This window comes from Microtus oregoni, unplaced genomic scaffold, assembly GCF_018167655.1.
Source record: "Microtus oregoni isolate MIOR12 unplaced genomic scaffold, Mior012 000018F_ref0000195, whole genome shotgun sequence".
In the NCBI taxonomy this organism is placed as follows: Eukaryota; Metazoa; Chordata; class Mammalia; order Rodentia; family Cricetidae; genus Microtus; species Microtus oregoni.
The window spans coordinates 22440731-22458636 of NW_024543077.1; the positions used below are offsets into that span (position 1 = coordinate 22440731).

General features: G+C 39.8%; 1 pseudogene; it reads left to right on the plus strand.

Moving 5' to 3' along the window:
* Positions 1-3866: 3866 nt before the first annotated feature.
* Positions 3867-17906, plus strand: part of LOC121458694 — a 47374-nt pseudogene continuing 33334 nt past the window's right edge.

Consider the following 17906-nt stretch of genomic DNA (forward strand, 5'->3'; position numbering starts at 1 on the left):
AAAAATTGGAAGAAATCAACAAATATCTTAAAGAAAACCAAGATAAAAGAATCAAACATGTGAAACAAAGAGTGGAAACACTTAAGACTTGAAAACTGAAATAAAGGCAATAAAGAAAACACAAATAAGGGGAATTCTATAAATGGAAAATCCATTTAAACAAATGGGAACAACATACATAACATACATAACTAACAAAATAGAAGAGGGGAAAGGAAGAATATCAGTAGTTGAAGGTACTAAAGAACAAATAGATTCATTGGTCAAAGAGAATTTTCAATTCAACAAATTTTTAATGCAAAAGATCCAGGAAATCAGGGACATCATGAAAATTCAAACCTAAGAATAACAGGGATAGAAGAAGGAAAAGATCTCCAGCTCAAAGGCACAGAATCCATATTCAGCATAATTGTTGAAGAAAACTTTCCCAACCTAGAGAAGTATATCACTATGAAAGTAGAAGAAGCTTACAGAACACCAAATAGATGGGAACAAAAACAAGTCCCCTCACCATATAATAATCAAAATGCAGGGCTGGAGAGATGGCTCAGCAGTTAAGAGCACTGCCTGCTCTTCCAAAGGTCATGAGTTCAATTCCCAGCAACCACATGGTGGCTCACAACCATCTGTATCGAGGTCTGGTGCCCTCTTCTGGCCTGCAGGCATACATGTAGAAAGAATATTGTATACATAATAAATAAATAAATATTTTAAAAAATAAATAATCAAAATGCAGAGCATACAGAAGAAAGAGTGAATACTGAGACCTGCAAAAGAAAAAGAGCAAGTAATATTAAAGCAAACCTATCAGAGTTACACCTGAATTCTTAAGTGAAACCATGAAAGCTAGAAGGTCGTGGACAAATTTGCTGTAGACATGAAGAGACCATGGATGGAACACAGACAATTAGCCCCAGTAAATCTTTAAATGACCATCGATGGAGAAAACATAATATTCCATATAAACCCAGATTTAAACAATAATTACTCACAAATCTAGCATAAAAAAGGAAATAAGAAAAACTCCAACTTGAGAAAACTAATTGTACCCCCAAAAAAGCAACAGATAACTCCCTATCAGCAAACCCCAAAGAAAGGAAACACAAGCATTACCACCAAAAATAATAGTGATTATCAATCACTGGTTATTAATATCTCCAAATATTATTGGACTCAATTCAACTATAAAAAGACACACAGGCTAAGAGAATGGATATAAAAGCAGAATATATCCTTCTGCTGTATATAAGAAACACACTTCAACCTCAAGGACAGACAGTGCCTCAGAGTAAATGGTTGGGAAAAGATTTTCAATTAAATGAACCTAAGAAACAAGCAGGTATAGCTATCCTAATATCTAACAAAATAGAGCCTTCAAACTAAAATCAATCAGAAGAGATGGGGAAGTACACTTCATAGTCGTCACAGGAAAAAATCCATGAAGACTAAATCTCAATCCTGAACATCTATGCCCGAAATACAAGAGGACATACATATGTAAAAGAAACAGTGCTAATGCTTAAATTGCAGTCAAATTCTACACATAAATAGTAGGAGATGTTAAAGGCCACTTTCCGCAGTGAAAAGGTCAACCACACAGAAACTTTTTTTTGTTTTTGGTTTTTTTTTTTTTTTTTTGAGACAGGGTTTCTCTGTAGCTTTGGAACCTGTCCTGGAATTAGCTCTTGTAGACCAGGCTGGCCTCAAACTCCCAGTGATCCGCCTGCCTCTGCCTCCCGTGTGCTGAGATTAAAGGAGTGCGCCACCACTTCCAGCTTAACCACACAGAAACTTAACAGAGAAATAAGATAACTAATAGATGTCAGGACTCAATTGGACTTAACAGACATCTAGAGAACATTCCTCCCAAACACAAAAGAATATGAATTCTTCTCAGCACCTCATGGACCTTCTCTAAAATTGACCCCATACATGGTGATAAAGCAAACCTCAACAGACACAAACAATTGTAATAAGCACCTGTGTCTTATCAGATCACCATGTTTTAAAGTTAGAATTCAACAACACTAATCACAGAAATCTACAAACCCTTGGAAAGTGAATAGTGCTCAGCTGAATCAACAATGGGTCAGAGAAGAATGAAGGAAAGAAATTAAAGACTTTCTAGAATACAATGAAAATGAAGGCACCACAAACCCAGACCTATGGGACTCTATGAAAGCAGTGCTGTGAAGAAAGTTCATAGCACTAAGTGCCTGCATAAAGAAAGTGGGGAAATCTCACACTAGTGGGTCAACAGCACAAATGAAAGCTCCAGAACAAAAGAAGCAGACTCACCCTGGATGAGTAGATGACAGGAAATAATCAAATTTGCGGGTGAAGTCGATAAAATAGAAACAAGGAAAAGACTATAAAGAATCCATGTAAAAAAAAAAACTGATTCTATGAAAAAGAAAATCAAGAAGCTAGACAAACCCTTATCCAACTTAGTCAAAAGGCAGAGAGAGAACATCCAAATTAACAAAATCAAAAATGAAAAGGTGGGTGGAGCAACAGATACTGAGAAAATCCAGAGAATCATTTCATCATACCTCAAATCCTGTATTCCACAAAATTGGAAAATGTAAAGTGAATGGACAATTTTCTGAATAGGTACCACATACCAACATTAAATCAATACACAGTGAACAATTTAAATACAGCTGTAACCTTCAAGTTAATAGAAGTAGACATCAAATGCCTTCTTCCAACCCCACCTCTAAAAAAAATCCCTGGACTTGATGGTTTCAGTAAAGAATTCTACCAGAACTTCAAAGAAGAGGAAACAGCTGTACTCCTCAAATTGTTACACAAATTAAAAACAGAATGAACATTTCCATACAAACATTTCCATTTTATGATGTTACAGTTACCCTGATACTAATCCCACACAAAATATCAAAAAAAGAATTACATATCAGTCTCCCTCATGATCATTAATGCAAAATTATTCAGTGAAATACTGACAAACTGAATCTAGGAATACACCAAAAAAATTATTCACCATGATGAAATTGGCTTCATCCTAGAGATGCAGAATAGTTTAACATATGAAAGTCTGTCAATGTAATCCACCATATAAATAAATTGGAAGAAAAAATATAATCATCTCATTAAATGCTGAGAAGCATTTGACAAAGTTCAACACCCCTTCATGATAAAGGTCTTGGAGAGATCAGGGATACAAGAAAGGTATCTTAACATAATGAAAGGAATGGACAGAAAGCCTACAGCAAACATTAAAAAAATGGGGACAAACTCAAAATGAGCCCACTAAGATAAGGAACAATACAAGACTGTCCTCTCTCACCATACCTAGTAAACTTAGTCCTTGAAGCTCTAGCTAGAGCAAAGAGAAAACAAAAGAAGATCATGGGAAATCAAACTGGAAAGGAAGAAATCAAGCTTTTGCTATTCACAGATGATATATTAGTATACATAAGTGACGCCATGCACTCTATCAGGGAATTGATTATACCTGAGAGAGATTTTACTTAACGATTTTGAAATGGGAAAAACCTCCATTAATCTGTAGAATTTGAGATGATATGACCATCTTTAACTGCTTGGTGGCAGTGCACACTTTTAACACCATGACAATTATCTTTTTTTGTTACCTTAAAATTCTCTTAGCTGTTAATATTCTGAACACCTTTTTCCCTCTGGGACAGGAAATCACTACACCCACCTAGATAAGCACAGTGCACAGTACAAGCCAGCTAGCCACACTGGGTCCTGGAGGAAAAAGGGAAAGTTCCTGTGGAGTGCAGGATTGTGACATTGTCTGCTTTTGTAGCCTAGGACAAGTGCTATTGAAATGCTTACCTTGGCCTATGTAGAAACGATCTTTGAATGGGGTGGGAGAAATGGTCAGGAATCACTCTGCAGAGTCTTTAAGCACACTACAGCCCTGTGGACAGTGTCCTTGTCACTCAGACTGCACGAGCCAATCAGACCCTCCAGGTGACCTGCCAGTCATAGGCAGTGCAGGGTTCTTCCAGGCAGCCACGTTCAGACTTGGCTTTGCCGAGGAGCTGTTCCCAGTGGTTTCATGTGCTGCAGTGAAATTGCTGCTGCTGGAAGAAGTTGATGACCTGAGAGCTTTGGCGAGCTGGGAAACAATAACATGGTGAGCGAGGGGGGGGGTGGTGGGGTGGAATGCTGTCTCCAGATGGGGAGGAGCAGAGGGTGAGGTGCAGGAGATGGCATGGTGCATCCTCCTGGGATCAGTGTGGGAACCTGCTGCCATATTCCCTGTGTTGTAAAGTCCCATGTGGTCTTTGTTAATTCCTAGATTTAAGGAACAGGCCTCTGAATAACTTTGTGCTGTGGGTTTAATCCGCTTAGAGAATTGGGAGCAGGGTGCTGTGTGTACAAACATCTTTCTTGTCAACTTCAATATGCCATACTCAGAGACCTAGTTTCTCCAGTATCTTCTTGAAATTGAGCACTTTGCATTTAACCTTTACATACAATCTCCATTTGTGTTTAACTTGTGGACGGTATCAAGGCATCTCACCTGTTGGGTAGCACTGCACTTCTAAGCTGCAACATAGAAGAGTTGAGTTGCTGATATAAAGGATTTTCCAATGCCTTGGAAATAGTTCAGTCTCACAAAGTAGAATTAGCTGAGGGAGGACTGCCTCTAAATCACCCAAAAGTTAAATGTATTTTAATCAGGGCTACTAGAGATTAGGATGCTAGGGTACACATTGTTCAATCGGATTGTCCAGATATTTGGCTCCAAAAAATTACAAAGAAGCCACCACTGACTTAAAACCAGACACAAGGCACATCCCCATATCAAAAAACAACCTCTAACAAGCTTTTAAAGGAGGCATGACAGGTTCCTAAGCTATTTTAAAGCCTGGTGTGATATAAAGTTCCAGTTTTCTATTTGAGAAAAGCACAGTTCTTCCAGATGGGCAATATGACACCAGGTGACATATAAATGAAATGCAAAACATTGTTGTGTGGAGGAGTAACCTGAACAATCAAGGGTTTTCTTTTATGTCCCCTTGAGGAAGGAGGAACAATCCTGGCAGACCTAGTAATAGCCCGGGGCCTTAGCCTTGTGAGTTTCCCTAAGTATCTGATCTACTGATAATAAAACACAGCTCCTTTTCTAAAACCAGGAATATGCTTAGGGGAGCTGGTAATGTTCTGGTGCCAAAGCCTTTGTGGAGGGGTGGCTTCAGATTCTAAGAACCTCACTTGGGAGGCAGAGACAAGGCAGATCTCTGTGAGTTTGAGGCCAGCCTGGTCTACAAGAGCTAGTTTCAGGACAGGAACTGAAAGCTACAGAGAAACCCTGTCTCGAAAAATCCAAAAAAAAAAAAAAAAAAGATTCTAAGAACCTAACTCTTCCCACCATATGGAGCTATAGTTATCAGTCCCATGGCCACTCTGCTCGTAGTAAAGTTCTTGAGATACCCTGTGTTCCCATTGTATAGATTTGCTTGAGTAGCCTCCTCCTAAATTCATGTGATAATTTGTACTTATCATTCTCTAATTTCTTTCATTTCTCCCTTGGAAGTATACAAGATGCTATTCTCCATTTTAAAATTCTTTTGAGACAAGGTTTCTCTGTAGGAGTGTCCAGACTATTCTGGAACTCACTGGGTAGAAGAGGCTATCCTTGAACTCACAGAGATTACTTGGCCCAGCAAGGGTGTGTGCCACCAATGCCCAGAAAAATGCAATTTTTCCTAGGAAGCTTTCTAGGCATCTGCAAGACCTCCCTACCCTAGCTTTTTATCTTTTTTACAATTTGGTTTTCCTATCCTTCTCATCCCTGTGACCTTCACCTCAGGACCCTGTCACTGAAGGAATCACCTGCTGATTATGGTTACCAGTTTAATGAAGAAATTATCTTGATAATATCTTTGCTCTGTAACTCTCCTATCTGCCTAAATGTCTAGCCTGGCAAGTTGCCTGTTTCTATTTCAATTGTTCAAAGTGTAACCCAGAGCCTGAACCTAAAGGACACTTAAGGTGAACTGCAAATGTGGAATCTGTCTAGCTGGCACCTCTTTGAGCGTTAGCTAGAGATTGATGTCTACCATCATTAAAGAGGTTTTTCTTTATTAATCTCCTAGTGTGTAAAGTTATTTCTCAATGGAAAGGGATATTAGTTCTAGAACAGCTGCATTTCCATCCTGTTAGAAAATAGTTTCTGAGAGAAGTTCTCTTTTTTTTTATTTATTATGTATACAATATTCTGTCTGTGTGTATGTCTGTAGGCCAGAAGAGGGCACCAGACCTCATTCCAGATGGTTGTGAGCCACCATGTGGTTTCTGGGAATTGAACTCAGGACCTTTGGAAGAGCAGGCAATGCTCTTAACCACTGAGCCATCTCTCCAGCCCCCGAGAGAAGTTCTCTTATGTTGACTCAGGTGCCCTAGGTCTGCTGCTGTCCAGGGCAATGACCTTGCTGTCCTGTACATTAGACTTTCAAAACCAAAAGCTATGGAGAAACCCTGTCTTGAAAAATCCAAAAGAGAAAAAAAAAAAAACCACAAAATTCCTAAAAAAAAAAAAAAATCTCACAGTTTTAAAATTATGCATTTGTGTCATGTAGTTGACTGTGCATTGCAGTTGCAGGGAAAGGATTTGCATATGGTGCATATGGAGCATTCCTTATGTCTTCAGACCACAATAGGATGAATAGTTTATTGTGTACACTGCAGGGGAAACAGTGGAGGCAATCAACTATTAGAGCCACCATTATGAAGATGTTCCTGGCTGGGCAGAGGTGGCACAGGCCTTTAATCCCAGCACTAGGGAGGCAAAGGCTGGCTGTAAATTCAAGGCCAGCCTGGTCTACAGGAGCTAGTTCCAGGAAAGGCAATTAGGCAACAATTCTATGCAGACATGGTTGATCTTGCTTGACACAGTTTTGTCTGCTTAGAGATTTGAGAAACAGGTCATTAACTAACTTTATGTGTCAGGTTACAGATCTCAGTAGCCAACATATGTATATAGAAACCATTAATCTATCTCTTATTAATGACATTCCCTCTCCTATACAAAGGCCAACTCTGTTTCAAAGTCAATATAGAAAGTTTTATTTAATCTCAAGAGTGCAATATTTTTATCATTTTAAAATCTCTTATTGGTATTTTTTTTTTTTTTTGGTTTTTCGAGACAGGGTTTCTCTGTGGCTTTGGAGCCTGTCCTGGAACTAGCTCTGTAGACCAGGCTGGTCTTGAACTCACAGAGATCCGCCTGCCTCTGCCTCCCGAGTGCTGGGATTAAAGGCATGCGCCACCATCGCCCGGCTCTTATTGGTATTATTTTCAGATGTTTTCATTAAGTGTATTGCTGCACTTGTCTCTATTTCTGTTCTCCAATGTTTCAAAGTTATTAATAGTTGCATTTTATGTCTCTCAAGTGATGTTAATTATTGATTTCTGTGGAGAACAATGTCTCCTCTAGTTTAGGCTTGCCTCATACTACATAATTGAGAATCATTTTGAACACCTAATCTTTCCTCTGCTCCCCAGTGCTGGGAAAACAGTCCTGCAACTTCTTATAGGCTTGGCCTTGACTTGTCAATGAAGAAGAAATGTAGAGTAGTTACTGAGTGTCTGCTAATCTTTCTAGTTTTTATGGGGACTTAGAAGAAAAGGAACCTGTGCAAGAGGTGAGCTCATTGACCAATTTTGAAGCTGCTGGAGACACAGGGCACAATGGGAGAAGTTGTACTGAGGGTGAAAGCTTTCTTCCGTCAACAGTAGTTGAGATTAGCTATGTGGAATCAGGTAGTCAATTGTAGATATTTCATGAATGTTCAGATTGACAATTGTTTTCAGTCCACAGACCAAGGCAATCAAGAATCTGGGAAAGAAACTGACATTATCTTTAAACCACATTGCTATATTTACAGTAGCTCAGCTAAAATACAAAATCTGGGTAAAAGGTTGTGGCCCTGCTTAACAGGACTGTTATATTTCTGCATTAAGATGTTCATCTTTTGAGAAAATGTATGAGAAATCTTTAATGTGCTCTAATACAAATCCCTAGTCTCTGGAGCACATGGCCATAAAGTCTATTTCAAGTTTTCAAAATAATTTTAGAGATGAAATCCACATTATACTTACATTTTCCTTGTTGCCTTCAAACCCAAATATGCCTGGATTGTTTTCTAATTCATGGTATGTTTTTCTTTAGCAACAGTTACAAAGTAACCACAGTTACACAGTAACAGGAGTTACTTTATGAATGTGGCCTGTGTTAGTCTGCAGGATTTCCCACTTCTGATGCAATGGGATGGATGCACTGTAAAGTGAGTGTGCAATGGAATGTGCAACAAAGGATCCTGTACTTTGGATGTGGAACAGGATGTGCTCTAGGGTAGTGGAATAATGTATACTAAATACAATCTTTTTAAACAGGGGCCCTGTCTGCTGGGCTGGGAGGGCAGAACTGGATGGATTGTACTGTCTGAGTCATTTGGTCTCTGATCCTCCAGTAGAGAAGCTGCTAATATTGTGAGTCCCAGCTGGGTGGCCCTAGCCAAGGAGGGATTCTGGGAAGCCTTAGCAATCAGGAGTTCTAGTGGGAGAACAGGATTAATTTGGCTTATATTGTCATATTGTCATTCACTACTTAAGGATGTCAGGAAAGAACTTAAAGAGGGCAGGATTCTTAATAGATTTTTGTATGTTGAACCATTCTTGTATCTCTGAGATGAAGCTGACTTCATCATGGTAGATGATTTTTTGGTGTGTTTTTGGATTTTCTTTCCTAGTATTTTATTGAGTATTTTTTGAATGTATGTTCATCAGTGAGATGGGTCTATAATTCTCTCTTGGTTGAATCTTTGCATAGTTTTGGTATAGGGGTAACTGTAGCACCATAAAAGGGGTCTGGCAATGTTCCTTCTGTTTCTATTATGTGGAACCCTTTGAGGAGTATTGCTATTGGGTCTTAGTTCTGATGGAATTCTGCACTGACACTCTCTGGCCTTGGACTTTTTTTGGTTGGAATGACTTCTCTTTCCTTGCAGGTTATAGGTTGATCTAAATTATTCACCTGGTCTTGATCTAATTATGGTATGTGATACCTATTCAGAAAATTGTTGATTTCTTTTTTTCTCAAAATCATTGATTTAGTATAATACAAACAAGGAAATCTTAACATTGAAATACAAAGATTACAATATTGACTAAAGAATTTCTTCTTTACTACACAAAACATGACCCAGCATAAAAAACAAACCATTTTCCTTTTCCCATTAAAAGAAATGATATTGTTAGGAGCCAATTTCCTCCTAAAATCATTACAGGAACCATCACCCTGGGGAGTCTGCAGAGACCCCCACACCCTTAATTGTGTTAGGAATCCTTCTATTGACAGAGCCTACCCCACACCCAAATTGGCTGTTTATGGAGAGCTATCTGTTAGCGGAACCCACCCCACATTCCAAACTATCTAGGGAGCTAGGTGTGTCAACTCGTGACTTCTTGGCCTACAGTGACCTGACCTAAGACAACCTCCTGCCTACGTGACCAACTCGGACCATGTGACCAACATGAACCACGCGGCAAGAGCCCAGGCCCCTGTGCCCATCCCCCAACTCTTTACCCTATAAAAGTTGTACCCCGTCTCTAATAAATGGAGGCTTTGACAAGAACTCTCGCTTAGCCTCCTTCCGCTTTCCTAGCTCATATCTTCCAGGTAGTGCCTCTCCGTGACCCTCTCAGTGCACCCACCCACTGAGACAGTGGAGCTGATCTATTGAGAGCTCACCAAGACCGGCTGGACTGTGACTGAAAATGCATGGGATAAAACTGGACTCTCTGAACATGGCGAACAATGAGGGCTGATGAGACGCAAAGGACAATGGCACGGGGGTTTGATCCTACGTAATGTGATGGCTTTGTGGGAGCCCAGCCAGTTTGGATGTTCACCTTCCTAGATATGGACGGAGGTGGGAGGACCTAGGACTTACCACAGGGCAGGGTACCCTGACTGCTCTTTGGACTGGAGAGGGAGGGGGAAAGGAGTGGGGGGAGGAGGAGAAGGGTGGGAGGAGGGGGCGTAGGGGGGGAGGAGGGGGAGGGAAATGGGAGGCTGGGAGGAGGTGGAAACTTGTTTTTTTTTTCTCCTTTTCTCAATAAAAAAAAGGAGATAAATTACAGTTAGTGCAAAAATAACTAAATTTATATAATTATATATGTATATATATATTATTGTGTGATGGATAATTTCAATTGTCAACTTGATGGGATTAGTGCTCAAGTTATTAATATGACACATTATTTGTTGTGCTCATGAGAACTGTTTTTCCTAAAGAGAAAAGACTTAATGGAGAGTAACCACGTTGTGAGGGGAGCAATCCACATAGTCAAGAGAGAGGATGCAGCATTGAAGAAAGTGCTTGTGGGAACAGCCAAGGCTAGTGGAACACAGAAGAGAATATCACAGGCCCAGGTGCCACATCCGGGCATTTGGTGTTGAGTCGGCTGGGATTCTGCCTGACTGTGGCCCAGTATTTCTTTGATCTTCTATTCCTTCCTTCTGGGGATGGTTACACTGTGCTGTTATATACTTGAAGTATGCAGTATGGTGGTCTTCCTTTCTTTGTTTTTGATCTTACAGGCCTCACTGTCAAGAAACTGTCAAAGTCTCAGTTGAAACACTGACCTTAGACGTTTGAGCAATGTTAGAATGTTAAGACTTTGGGAATATTGGAGACAAACTGAAGGCATTTTTATGTAATGAGTGCAATGTTATCTTTTGGAATAAAGTATTTGTTTATCAAGTTGATAACAGATACCCTTGCTATGGTTACTTTCCATTGTCAACTTGATTAAATGAACAAATGCCTAGCGCATTTCATAAGACATGTCTCAGGAATTTTCTGTGAGTGCTCTCCCAGAGAGAGCTAACTGAATGGAGAAAACCTGTCACAAACATGCAAAGCACTACCCCATGGGTTGTGATTGAAATCAGTAAAAATGAAAACTGAGAAATGCAAAAAAAAAGAGTTAGAAATGTATTTACAGTATGTTTTATCAAAAATAACCGTGAATTTGCATGAGTATACACAAATATGTTAAGATTAGAAACATCTATAATATAACAAAAATAATCTCAAATATGTATTAATATACAAAAGCCATACTAATGTAAAATATTTAATAAAAATTGTTGTTTTTATTTAAAGTCAATTTAGTAATCTATCATTTATCCTATAATTTATACATCTTCCCTTTTTCTTTTCAAGACAACTGAATATAATCTCCTTTGTTTATATTTTTTACCATTACCCATAGTATCTTGTTACCACCTCCACCTCAATGAACACATGAATCATGACCTAATGCATGTCCAAACTGCTTACACAAACTCTTGGAAATATGGGCACCATGTTTCAAAAATTATTTTTGGTTGTTTGTGGGCAATGGCATCTATAAGAGACCCTGAAATAAACCTAGGATAATTTCAATTCATGGGAGAATTGTCCAGTCTTTGTGTAATGGGAAAGTGGTGGAATTGTCTCATGTCCTGGCTAGTGTAGTGCATGAGGACCATCTTAGATAGTAATCTTGGAACTGTCCTGAATAATTTATAGCCCAAAGCTGACCTTTGGAGGAGGGTAGTCAGTTTAGTGGCATTACCACACTCTAGGAGGAATCAATGGTGTGGGGCCCTTAGCCCTTGTTTAAGATTTTAATGGTCACTGCTAAGAATGATCATGGTTTACTGTAGAAAACCTTTTAAGTGCTGTATGGCTGTATGTAGTAAAGCTAAAAGAGGTTAAAGGAGCATAGTTTTTTTTATTTATATACAGAATTCAAAATCTTAATTTTAAGTTACTTGACAAAAATTTAGACCAAAAATCATGAAGAGGAATTAAGAAGAAGCCTTTCTTAAAATTAGATTTTAGACGTAGTACAAATTGATCTTATTCATAAATCCTGTAGTCGGATAGTAGGGCTGAAGGCTGAAAGATTAGAGAAGCACAGCATCCAGCCACTAGTTCTTAACTTTATGAAATTCACAGTCCAATGTGGGAGCCCACGTGTGACTCAGTTTCCATCTGGAGTCATTTCAGACTTAAAGATTCCATTTGAGGGGCTGGAGAGATGGCTCAGGGGTTGATAGCACTGGCTGCTTTTCCAGAGGTCCTGAGTTCGGTTCCCAGCAACCACATGGTGGCTCACAACCATCTGTAGTGAGATCTGGTGCACTTTTGGCATGCAGGTTACATGCAGCCAGAACACTGTTTACATAAAAAATAAATCTTTAAAAAAAAATTCCATTTGAGTTCAAGCATGCCTGCTGTTCTTACAGTAACCTCGTGGGCGATGAGTAACATCTGTGTTTCTCAACAGAAAAAGCATTTTTCTCAGCTAAAAGAGCATATTTTTTCTATTAAGATTTGGGCTTGGAGGCCAGCCAGGGGCACTCCTTGTTAGTGATTAGAAGCTGCTTAGCTGAATCAGATAATGCACAGGTTTGAGCTGCCTCCAAGCACAGTGCAGGGAGGTGGGGAGCTGACTGTACTGCTTTTTGATCTGCCTTTTGACTGTGTTTAGTATATATGCTGGCTGAGAAATAAACTCAGGCTGCTTTCTATTGACCTTTCATCCTCTCAGTCTAACCTATGTTTCTGTCTTCATTTCTCTTAATCTAACTTTTCCTTAGCCTCAGCATTCCCTCCAAGGGAAGCTCTAGATAAATGTTGTTAGACTCACCAAATGGGGTATCCTGTCTCTGTAAGTCCTCAGAGTGAATGCTGTTTCTACAAAACACTCAATCCTCAGCTCCTCTCTCGTACCACCTTATATTCCTCTCTCTGCCCAGGCATGCCACTTCCTATCTGCAGTTCCTTAGTGATAGGATTAAAGATATTAGACACCAGCATTGACTCTACAACAAACTAGTGTGACTACTGGGATTAAAGGTGTGTGTCAGTATTGCCTGGGGTGTAAGGCGGGCCATGGAATCTGTTTACTTTATGATCTTCAAGCAAGCTTTATTGTTAAAATATAAATGAAAAAATAAAATTAAATAATTAGAAGCAAGCATCTGAGATCAAGAAGAGAAAAGTAAAAATGTTTATCACCAAAGAATATAAAAAATATTCTGAGCCGGGCGGTGGTGGCGCACGCCTTTAATCCCAGCACTCGGGAGGCAGAGGCAGGCAGATCTCTGTGAGTTCGAGGCCAGATTGGTCTACAAGAGCTAATTCCAGGACAGGAACCAAAAGCTACAGAGAAACCCTGTCTCGAAAAATCAAAAAAAAAATATTCTGAGTACAAACTGGAGAAGGTCCATCAATTTTGCAAACAATGAATGATATAATTAAATTATGGTTCACAAAATCAATAATATAGATGACACCATTGACAAACACAAATCTACACACACACACACACACATATTATTGTTTCTTAAAGAAGAACAAGAAGTTTCTATTCAAAATCAATGCTTTAGAAATCATTGGACATCACGCACCCTGTACACTCCTGTTCTCTCCTTTACCAATAATAGAAAATGGGTTCGGTGAGAAGGGCTCTTTCACCAAAATTTACAATATTCACTTGAAGTCTTCTGATGATTTTCCTTTACAGAAAATAGATTTGATTACTGAAAGCATCTCATTCTCTTGTGATAAAGAAAATTATGTCTGTTAGGATCACTTACCATGTGTCCTACAATTGGTGATGGAATCCAAGTCTGCATTACAGTGAGAAAATGAAAACTTTTAAATTGGATTATCAAAAGAACAGAATTTTAAAGAATCAGTGTGGGAATGCAAGCTGATACAGTCCCTTTGGTTGTCAGTGTGGAAATTTCTCAGAAAATTAGGAAACAACCTTTCTCAAGACCCAGTAATACCACTTTTGGGTATGTAACCAAAGGATGCTCAATCGTACCACAAGGACATGTGCTCAACTATCTTCATAGCAGCTTTTTTTTGTCACACCCAGAATGTGGAAACAACCTAAATGCCCCTCCATAGAAGAATGGATAAGAAAAATGTGGTACATTTACACAATGGAGTGCTACACAGCAGAAAAAAATAACGATATCTTAAATTTTGCAGGAAAAAGGATGGAGCTAGAAAACATTATTTTAAGTGAGGTAATCCAGACACAGAAAGACAATTATCACATGTACTAACTTATAGGTGGTTTTTAAGCATAAAGCAATGAAAGCCAGCCTACAAACCACAATCCCAGATCTTAGACAAAAATGAGGATGCTAAGAGAGACTTACATACATCTAATCTATATGGGAAGTAAAAAGTATAAAAAGACAAGATCTCCTGAGTAAATTGGGCACATGGGGATCTTGGGAGAGGGTTGAATGGGGGAGTGGAGAGGCAGGGAGTGAAGCAAAGAGAATTGTAGAGCTCAGTAAATATCAATAAACAAAGATCAATCATATCTGCAGGATAATTGTATAATTGTAAATTCAATGTTACTTGACTCAAGATAACCTTCCTAATGTGGACGCCCACACAATCTGGTCTGTGTTCATTCACATGACATTAATTTACACATGCTGGGCAATTACAAACCTCTCCTGCCACCTCAATCAGGCCCTTTTCCATAGTGATGTCTCCAACGGCTGATTGCCTACATTGTGCCCCTTGCAGTGCACACAATAATCTATTTTTCCTATTGTGGTCTGAGGAGAGAATAAAAGCTCCATATGCAAACCCTTTTCCTGTGACTGCATTGCACAGTCAACTACATGGTTCAAATGCTTTGTTTTATTTTATTTTATTTTATTGGTTTTGTTTGAGACAGGGTATCTTTGTAACTTTGGTGCCTGTCCAGGAACTAGCTGTTGTAGACTACACTGGCTTCAGTCTCACAGAGATCTGCCTGCCTCTGCCTTCCGAGTGCTTGCTTTAAAGGCATGCACCACCACTGACCGGCAAATACATAATTTTAGAACTGTGAATTGGTACACTTATTTAAGAACTTTGATGGTGAGCCAGACGGTGGTGGTGCACGCCTTTAATCCCAGCACTCGGGAGGCAGAGGCAGGTGGATCTCTGTGAGTTCGAGGCCAGCATGGTCTACCAGCGTGAGTTACAGAACAGGCTCCAAAGCCACAGAGAAACCCTGTCTCAAAAGTCAAACAAACAAACAACAACAAAAAAAGAACTTTGATGGTGTAATATAGAGGACACTCAAGGTCACTGTCCAGGAAAGCAACAGACAGGGAACAAGGCCAACTGAGTCAACGTAACAGAAGTTGCCTCAGCAAAATATTTCTATCAGGATGGAAATGCATCTCTTCAAGAATTAATATGTCTTCCCACTGAGAATTCACATCACAGACTTAGAAGACTAATAAAGAAAAGTCTCTTTAATGATGTTATGCATTGATCTGTCCATTGCTCAAGGGGAGCTAGGTTAGATAGATTGTGCATTCAATATATGCTGTTATCCATAAGTATCCCTTAGGATAATGATCCAGATTATACTCTGTACAATTGAAATAGAAACAGGCAACTTGCCAGTCTAAATATCTAGGCAAGAATATTCCCAGACTATTTTCTCAAGTATGCCCATGACTTGTTACAGCAGGTCATTCTTCACTGACAGGGTTCTAAGGTGAAGATCACAAGGGAGGAGGAAGACTGGACTGGACAAGTAAAAGATAAAAATGATAGGGTGGGGAGGTGTTGCAGAAGATACATGCAATGCCGAGTAAGCTTCTGAAGAAAAATAGCATCTTTGCTGGGCAGTGGTGGTGCACGACTTTAATCCCAGCACTCAGGGATTTTTCAAGATAGGGTTTCTCAGTACCTGAGGAGCCTGTTCTGGAACTCTTGAGAGATCAGGCTGGCCTTGAACTCAAAGAAATCCACCTGTCACTGCCTCGAGAGTGCTCGAATTAAAGGCGTGCTCTACCACCACCTTTAAATCAGTGATGGCTTCTTTGAAATGGTTTGGGGTCAAATATCTGGACAATCCTGGTGAACAATCATTCTAACAGGCATTCTAATCTCTTCCAGCCCTAATTAGCATATACTTACGTTTTGGGTGTTTTAGATGCAGTTCTCCCTCTGATAAATTCTTCTTTATGGGACTTAATTATTTTTTAAGCATTGGTCAATCTATTGTATCACCAATTCTACTATTCATCATTATGATACAGTAGTCGAAAGCTACACAACATGTGAGAAGCCTTTGATAACCTCCACAAATTTAAATATTAATTCAGATTATATTTAAAGCTTAAATGCAAAGTGGTCAATATAGAGAAGATACTGAGGAAACGAGGCTTCTCTGAGTTTGGCAACTTGTATCTATGAATGCATGAACCCTGTTGAAGTTGACTAGGAAGGAGTTTTGGAGCTTACTGCTCCCAATACTCTAAGGAGATGAAGTCACAAAGCAAAGTTATTCAGAGGCCTGCCCCTAGTTCAGGAGTTAGCAGGGACCATGTGGGACTTCACAATACTGGGAATATGACAGCAGGTTCCCACCCAAACCCATGGAGGTAACACCATAGTGTCTTCCGGACTTTGCCCTCTGCTCCTCCCCATCAGGGGGCAGCATTCCCTCACTCACCATGTTATGCTTCTCCATTTTGCCAAAGTTCTCAGCTTATTGTCTCTCTGCAACAGCAACTGCACCCAAAACAGGAATCCACTGGCGCCAGCTCCTCTTCAAAGCCAGGCCTGAAGGCGGCTGCCCTTAAGAGACCTCTACTGCTTCTGACTGGCAGTTCATCTGGAATGCTGATTGGCTAGTGAGTCCTGAGTGGCTAGAGCGCTGCCCATAGGGGTATAGTGTGCTGAAAGAGACACAATACTTGTTCCTGTCCAATCCATTTACCCCAACAGAGATCTGAGACCATATGCATTTCAATAGCACTTGCCTTTGTCTACAAAAGCAGTCAACGTCATCTTCTTTTTTTTTTTTTTTTTCGAGACAGGGTTTCTCTGTGTTTTTGGAGCCTGTCCTGGAACTAGCTCTTGTAGACCAGGCTGGTCTCAAACTCACCGAGATTCGCCTGCCTCTGCCCCCCCCCCAAGTGCTGGGATAAAGGCGTGTGCCACCACCACCCAGCTCAATGTCATCTTCTTGCACTCCTAGGAACTTTCCCTTTTTCTTCCAGCACACTATGTGACTTGTACGGTGCACTGTGCTAGGTGGGTGGAGTAATTCCTGTCCCACAGAGGTAAGGATGCCTGGAATACTAAGAACAAAAGAGAGTTTTAAAATTACAAAATGAAATATTTGTTCTGTGGCTTCATTCTGAGGTCAGATGAACTGTAGGTACTTTTTACATGGTTTTCACAGGGATTTTACACAAAAGGAAAGAGAAAAGCAGGACCCATGTCTCAATCAAGATGATTAGTCTTTCCCCCATCAGAAAGCTGGATAATGGCTCCATTGCTTTATGGGTTTTATTCCTTAAATTCGAAGCAAACTCCAGGCAACTGAATAGTAATAAAAAGAGTAGTGTTCATGAAAATTTGAATACATAGAGAATAATGGAGCTAGAAAAAAATGTCTTTATGAGCACTATTGTTAGCCAGCACATCTCCCTCCTTGGTCAGGTAAATAAAATATACAACTGCAGTATTCAAGATTCTCTACATGAACAGGACAGATAGAATAAATCTCACCATGACGTAAAAAGCAAGCTTATTAGAATGTCTGACAAGCTTGTTGTTCAGGTGCCTTAAGAACAGCTGCTTACCAATGGCAATTGAAGAATCCAATAGCTTGCTTCTCAGCCTTTTGAATCCAGTAGCTGTTCTGTCCACAAGGCTCTGTGACTCAGCTAGTTTTAAGTATTCACCAAAATTACAATGAAGTAGGCACTAATGCTAGTAAAGGAATGAGCTTGGTAAGCAGAGCTAGAGCACAGAGGCAAAAAAAGGACTTTTCACTCGGGAGGCAAAGGCAGGCGAGTC